Below are 7,604 nucleotides of genomic sequence, written 5' to 3' on the forward strand. Positions count from 1 at the left end.
CATTGAGCCAGGAAGAGGAGTGAAAAGGTCATCAGTAATTCCAGAGGAAAGTGAGTTACTAGGATGCCCAAATTCATCAGGAGACACGGAAGGAGGATATTCTCTGAAAGACTCAAGCAAATGAACAAAGAGGCAAATTGTACTTCGGGTATTTTTCCTCAAGTTGCTCAAGGTGGTTTCCATTTTATAAACATAAGGTGTTTTTGGATGAAACTGCTCTAGAAAGAGGTAGTTTGGCTTTCTTGTTGTTTTCCCACCACACGGGACTGAAAACAGCGTTGCTGGGGTTGCTGTGTTGCTCTGACTAGCACTATGCAGGGGTGAGTGGAGGGGCTTCTGGAACTGTCTGCAGGGGCAGTACTGGGTCCCTTCCCCAACGTTCATGACAGTTCCCCTCACTGTGCTAGTGGAAATCCCTTTCCCAGCTTAGACAGAGGGAGACGGAGCCGTTGTCTTGGATGACCAACCAAGACCGACGTGGAGTGTGGAGGCAGGAAACGAGCCTGTTGAGGGTCACACACCCTTCCCAGCATTCCCTGCTCAGGAAGTCAACTTGGCAGATGACTATCAGATTGGGTTTTTGATCACTTAAGTTATTTTTCTTCTGGAATTAAGATGAGCTTCCCAGTCTTTTAGAAACTAATGCCAGGGCGCCTGGGGGGCTCAGCTGGTTAAGTGTCTGACTCTTGGTTTCAGCTCAAGTCATGATCCCAGCGTAGTGGGGATCAGTCCCACGTTGGGCTTTGCACTGACAGGCTGGCGCCTGCTTGGGATTCTTTCTCTCCCTCTCTCTCTGTCCCTCCCCCTGCTGGTGCTAAATCTCTCAAAAAAACATAAATAAACTTAAAAATAACTAATGCCAAAAAACCGTCACAAAAAAACCCCATAAAAATAGAGGCACTTGGGTGGTCATGTCATGATCACACAGTTGTGGGTTCGAGCCCCTTGTCAGGCACTGTGCTGACAGCTTGGAGCCTGGAACCTGCTTTGGATTCTGTGTCTCCCTCTCTCTCTCTGCCCCTCCCCAAGTCACGCTCTGTCTCTGTCTCTCTCTCAAAAATAAACATTAAAAATTTTTTTAATATAAAAATAAGAAAAGACACAAACAAAAGCCCCAAACAAAAACAACAAAAGATAAGACAAGCCAACCAACCGAACCCAGTGCCGGTCCTACACCTTTTCCCGAGCACACCCCCAGTGGGTACTCCACCTGTCCCCAAGGTAGGTGCTCCTGCTTCGAGTGGCTCCTGTGTCTCCCTCCTAATCCTACTGCCCTTCCTCACCAGACTCTAGGGCTTTTTTTTTTTTTTTTTTTTTTTTTTTTGCTGGGGCTTGTCCACATCATTTTCTTGTCACCGTGATGTAAAAATACACACGCATGTGCACACACACATACACGTAACACTCAGCATTCCTAGTGTCTGTGAATCCAGCCTGAACTCACTGGAGGGGTGTGTCTACAGTCTCTGTGTCCTGGCCTCCCATTTCTCTGTCTCTCTGCTGGGCCGGCTGTCATGCCCTCCGTGCCTGGCTCTCACCTGTCTGCCCCTGCACATTTGCTCCCACCAGCCCTTCTGGCCACGTTTCCCTGTTCTTGCCCGTCAGAACCTTATGCTTTCTCCAAGTCCCAGCTCAAGTACAAGCTCCTCCATGAAACTTCTGTATTTCTCCAGCCAGAAGCCCCTTCTCCCTTCTCTGTCTGTCCATAATATGATTGATTTGCTAGATTATTTAGCATACTCAAACTTGTAATTATTTGCACTTGCCTCATCTGCCTGCCTAGACCATCACTGGCTTGATTTTAGGAACTGTATTTTACTCATTTTTCTATTTCCATGAATACATCCAATATTGAAATTACTTAATTTCCTTAGCCTTTTGGGTTTGCTTTCAATGTTCTTCAGGTTAACATGGTGGAGCTGAGGGTCTTCGCTCCAGACAAGAGCCTGAGCCAGCTCCGACATACGTCCCATGTGTCTGTTTCAGGAATTTCTTGAACTTCCCTGCATGTTCCAAAAACTAGGTTTTTGGCTCAGGGGGGAAAAAGATTGAGGCACAGGAGTCATTGGTCTCTTCACATTTGCTCTAATATCCTGCAAATCTGGAGTTTCAGTCCCTTTCGGGGATACAGGGCCAGGCTCCAGCATTTATAGCCTACACTGTGTCGGCTGTGCACCTTACACTTGCTGAGCCTCACAGCCTAAGGGATTAATATCAGAACACACCTCTAACGTGGTTTCCCTTGAGGCTTAAATCAGGGACTGGCCTGTTCCTGGCTGGATGCATGCCTTTCTTTCATGTTTGCTTTCATTTGTTCAGCAAATACTACAAAGTGCCCACCATGCTGCAGCTCTAGTCTAGTCACCTGGCATATATCAGTGATCAGAGTCAGATTCCTGCTTCACGGAGCTTCATTCTGGAATGGGCTACATTGTATTGCATTCATTTGCCACTGCTGGGTTGTGCATCCGCTTTACCTTATACCATGCTATGCTTGGCATATGCTGCATATCCGTATCTGTGGAATGAATGTGAAGGTGCTTCTTAAATTAATCAGCATTGGAGGTCTCTGTGATTCCCCCAACCTCCATTCTTAATGGCGTTACTTCATGCTAGGTATTTCCATCCACATGTGAGCAGTTCTTTATTTGGATTTGCCTGCCATATTGTTTCCCATGTTCCCATTGTCTAAACCAGGGCCTAGAGCATAGCAGGTGCCCCATGTGTTAATTAAGGAAATTTCCAGACTCTTTGTATCAGTATCTGCCTGGCCCTAGGAGTATGGTGCTACTTGATGATGTGGTACAAAGCCCACTACCTTTGAAAATAGCGTTTGGATATCCTGGTAGCTTAAAAATGTTTGCTTCAGCTGTAAATGAATGAGGGGCACCTGAGTGGCTCAGTTGGTTAAACTTTCAACTTTTGGTTTCAGCTCACATCATGATCTCATGGTTCATGAGTTAAAGCCTCACATCAGGCTCCTTGCTGATGGTGCAGAGCCTGTTTGGGATTCTCTGTCTCCCTCTCTCTCTGCCCCCTCCTCCACTCCTGCTTGCTCTCTTTCTTGCAAAAGTAAACGAACGAACAACACAAAGAATGATCTACTGATTCAGTAGAGGAAGTTAATTGGTTCCGATAGTTTAATTAGAAAGAAGGCTGTTAAGTTTCCCTGTTACCGCTCCTAAGTTAATTTTTTGAGCCTAGCACTGTGTACTCCTTTACTAGGAGAAGGAGAAGGAAAATAGATTCTTTTCTGTTTCCACTCTGTGATTCCTTTTATCCCTCAAGTGCTTTCATACACCTTGCTTCTAGGCAGTATGTTCCTCTCTTAGATCAATTAGTTTCTTATATATGCACATAACGTGACTTGTTTTTCATATCCATTAAATATTTGCCTTAGCAGGCTTCTGATTTATTTTACAACAGTTTCCCAATTTGTAAAATGTTCAAACTCCATCCACAGAATATATATGTTAAAATATATTAAACACAAAAAGATAGCCCACAGAATGGGAGAAAAAATTTGCAAATTGTGTACCTGATAAAGGAGTTATATGCGGAATGTATAAGAACTCTTACAGCTCAGTAATTTTAAAAAAGGGGGGTGCCTGGATGGCTCAGTTGGTTAAACGTCCTACTCTTGAATTTAGCCGAGGTCATGATTTCAGGGTCGTGAGATGGAGTCTTACATCAGTCTCTGCACTGAGTATGAAGCCTGCTTAAGATTCTCTCTCCCTTTCCCTCTGCCCTTCCCCTACGCATGCTGTCTCTCTCAAAAAACAAACAAACCAACAGACAAAACCCAAGTAAACTAATTGAAAAGTGGGCAAAGGATTAGATAGACATTTCTCAAAAAAGATAAACAAATTAGTCAGGCAGAGAAGGACAAATATCATATGTTTGCACGTATAGGAGGATTAGGAGGAACTTGACGGAGGAACAAGGGGGAGAAGAAGGGCGGAAATGGTGGGGGAAAGGGAGAGAAGCAAACCATGAGAGACTTTTGAATGCTGACAAAAACTGAGGACTGATGGATGTGGGGGGAGGGGGGGATGGGCATGGAGGAGGACACTTTGGGGATGAGCACTGAGTGTTATGTGGAAACTAATTTGACAATAAACTATTAAAAAAAAAAAGATAAACAAATAGCCAATTAAAATATACAAATAAAAGCCACAGGGAGATACCATTTCACACCCACTCAGAGGATAAAACAGAAAATAACAATCGTTGGCAAAGGTGTGGAGAAAATGGAGCCCTCACTAACTGCTGATGTAACTGTAAAATGGGGTGGCCATTTTGGAAACCAATTTGTCAGTCTCTCAAAGCATTAAGCACAGAGCTGCATCATTACCCAACAAGGCCACCTCAAAGCACTGAAAACAGGTGTTCAAATACAAACTTTCCACATGTAGGTTCACGGCAACAACACTATTCTCAGGAGCCAAAAGATAGAAACATCCAAATGTCCATCAACTGGTGGGCGAATAAACAAAATGCGGCATATCTGTATAATGGAATATTACTTGGCCGTGAAAAGGAATGAAGTACTGATTCGTGCTGTAACATTAATGGACTTCAAAAACATTATACTAAGTGAAAGAAGTCAATTACAAAAGACTACATATTGCATATACTTCATTTATATGAAATGTCTAAAGAAAGGAGAATTCTAAGAGACAGAAAGTAGACTAGTGGTGGTCAGGGGCTGAGGGGAGGGGAAAATGGAGAGTGACTGCTATTGTTTTCTTTGTGGTGATGAAAATATTCTTTCTTTTTTTTAATACCTCAAAGTAGATGATTTATTTTTTTGAGATAAATCCCTTTTTATTCCATTCTTTTTAAAAAAATAGTTTATTGTCAAGTTGGTTTCCATGTAACACCAGTGTGATGAAAATATTCATAATTTTTTTTAACATTTATTTATTTTTGAGAGACAGAGAGACATAGAATGAATGGGGGAGGGGTAGAGAGAGAGGGAGACACAGAATCCAAAGCAGGCTCCAGGCTCTGAACTGTCAGCACAGAGCATGATGTGGGGCTCAAACTCACAAACTGTGAAATCCTGACCTGAGCTGAAATCAAAGGTTGGATGCTTAACTGACCAAGCCACCCAGGCATTGCACTAGTTTTCATCTTGGAAAGCAGGTTTATAATCTCAAGGGCTCTAAAAAGCAATCTGTAAGATAAAACAAAAACCCAACCAAGCATGGCTTCTGTCTTCTTACTTTAATGGGGAATGTAAGAAAATCAGAACTCTCTGGCCCCAAGTTATTAGAGATCGGATAGTTAAATCTCACCACGTATCTTTGGTGTTCTGTGAGAAAATTAGGAATGATCCATATTTGCATCATAATTTAAAATTCATATTTAACAACACTGTTATTAATCATCTAAAATCTAATTTGGGGAATGGTAAATCTTAATAATGTGTGTTTTATGTGTCTCTGTGTTTTCAATTGTGTGTGCGTGTGCGTGTGTGTGTGTGTGTGTGTGTGTGTGTGTGAATTTAGCCCTGGGACTATGGGGTTATAAAAATATAATATACTATTTTAAGATCTTTTACAACAAATACTTTGAATTTAAATACCTTTGTCCTGGCATCTGTTTGGCATGCAATACTCAGAAAATTACATGTGTCCTAGAACTTTACATTAAAATTACTACTAATAAAGCTAATCCAACCTTTATTGGTGCTTTTAGGGAACCTTGAGTAAGGTGTTGGGAATACCAATGAGCAAGACGGTCCAGTATATGTTCTCAGAGGCTTTTAAATAGCAGGAGAGATGATCAGTAAACAATAAATAAAAAGCTATGAAAATGTGAGAAATGCCACAACAAGGGAGATCAAGGAGCTCTGGGAAATGATACCAATTCCAATATTGGGGGGGGTGTCTGGCTTTATTTTATACTTGTAGGATTTTATACGTCTGCAAATGTGGTGTTTAATTACAACCTTGTTAAATTGAAATTCAAAGGTAGGCTTGATATACTAGGAAATAGAAAACAATAAGCTGAAATAATATAATAAATAAAAATAGAAAATACAGGTATTATATACTTTAAAAGAATATACCTAAAGGCAGGTTTCAAAACTCTACTTATTTTGTGGCAAATCGTTTGATAAAAAGCAATTTGTAAATCTGCCCCAGAATACAACAAAGGTCTGCGTTTTTGTAGATTTTATAATGACGTGGGCCCTCTTTCTGGGGTAGATATGTAGAGTTTGGGAACAACAAAGGGGGACTCCACCACCTTTTAAAGAGTCAGAATTTAGCGGCGCCTGGGTGGCTCCGTTGGTTAATCGTCTGACTTTGGCTCTGGTCATGATCTCCTGGTTCGTGAGTTTGAGCCCCACCTCAGGCTCTGTGCTGACAAAGTAGGGCCTGCTTCACATCCTCTCCCTCTGCTCCTCCCCTGCTTAGGTGCGCATGCGTGTACACGTTCTCTCTTTCTTTCTCTCTCTCTCTCTCCCTCTCTCTCTCAAAAATAAGTAAACATTAAAAAAAAAGAGAATTTAAATGCATACAAAACCCACATTCACCAACCTCTAAGATTCAAACCATAAATTGAAAATCCAGCAATTCCCTGAAATTTGCTTAGAATTCATCTCTTCCTTGCTGCTTCCCATCTGTTCGCCAGAGCCGGCTGAGCACATGTCCCTTGGGGCACCATGTCACCCAGTTACCTACTCTGCATGAAGGGCCCCTTGGCGAATTTCCTATTGCGACTCATCTACAAATTCAAGATGCTATCTGGCCTTCTTGTCTTACAGGGTTTTCTTGAGAAGAAATGAAACTGAATACGTGAGGACATTTTTCTAGTAAAACACCCTATACGATATGCTACTTGCACTGCTGACCTCCACATATTAAAAAGAAAAGGTTTTTTTGCTTTGTTTGATGAAAATCTGTCTATCTACTTTCTGCTATTCGCATTTATGTGAATATGCTCAGGCAAACAACTTCAACATCCTCTTTTGTCTCAATTGCTACGTGCCTAAATTTTCAGACTGCTTTCATTTTAACAGTCAAAAAGACAGAATTCACTCTTCAGGGACATGCTCTTCAGTGATATAAACATTGTTGGCATAAAAGCACTCTTGTCAATGGGAGACCAGCATGTTGAATTTGGGACCATGGTTCTTAAGAAGTGTCTCTAAGCCCCAGGATCAATTCAGAAGGCTGCTTCGAGTCAAAATTCTAAGGTCTCGCCCCAGGTCCAGTGGATCAGATCCTGAGTAAGGGTGGGAGGCTGTAAGTCTGCATTTTGTTTTATTTTAATGTTTATTTATTTATTTTTTAGAAAGATAGAGACAGCACAAGCAGGGGAGGGCCAGAGAGAAAGGAAGAGAGAGAATCCCAAGCAGACTCCGCACTGTCAGGACAGAACCTGATTCAGGGCTCAGTCTCAGGAACTGTGAGATCATGACCTGAGCCCAAACCAAGAGTTGGATGCTTAACCAACTGAGCTACCGAGGTGCCCCATGTAAATCTACATTTTAAACAGGCTCCCCAGCCAGTTCTTAAGTATTTTAAAGTTTGGGGACCAGGGCTGTAGGCACAGATACTCACCTTGCCCATTCCCAGTGACTGTGTGGGACA

At 42.1% G+C, this 7,604-nt stretch overlaps 1 protein-coding gene across 3 annotated transcripts in view; it reads right to left on the bottom strand.

Annotated features, from left to right (window-relative positions):
- The window catches only part of PLD5 (phospholipase D family member 5), a 223,965-nt gene that overhangs the window by 25,525 nt on the left and 190,836 nt on the right, over positions 1-7,604 (bottom strand). The gene's annotated exons all lie outside the window — the stretch shown is intronic.

Source organism: Crocuta crocuta, unplaced genomic scaffold (assembly GCF_008692635.1).
Source record: "Crocuta crocuta isolate KB4526 unplaced genomic scaffold, BGI_CrCroc_1.0 scaffold243, whole genome shotgun sequence".
Taxonomy (NCBI): Eukaryota; Metazoa; Chordata; class Mammalia; order Carnivora; family Hyaenidae; genus Crocuta; species Crocuta crocuta.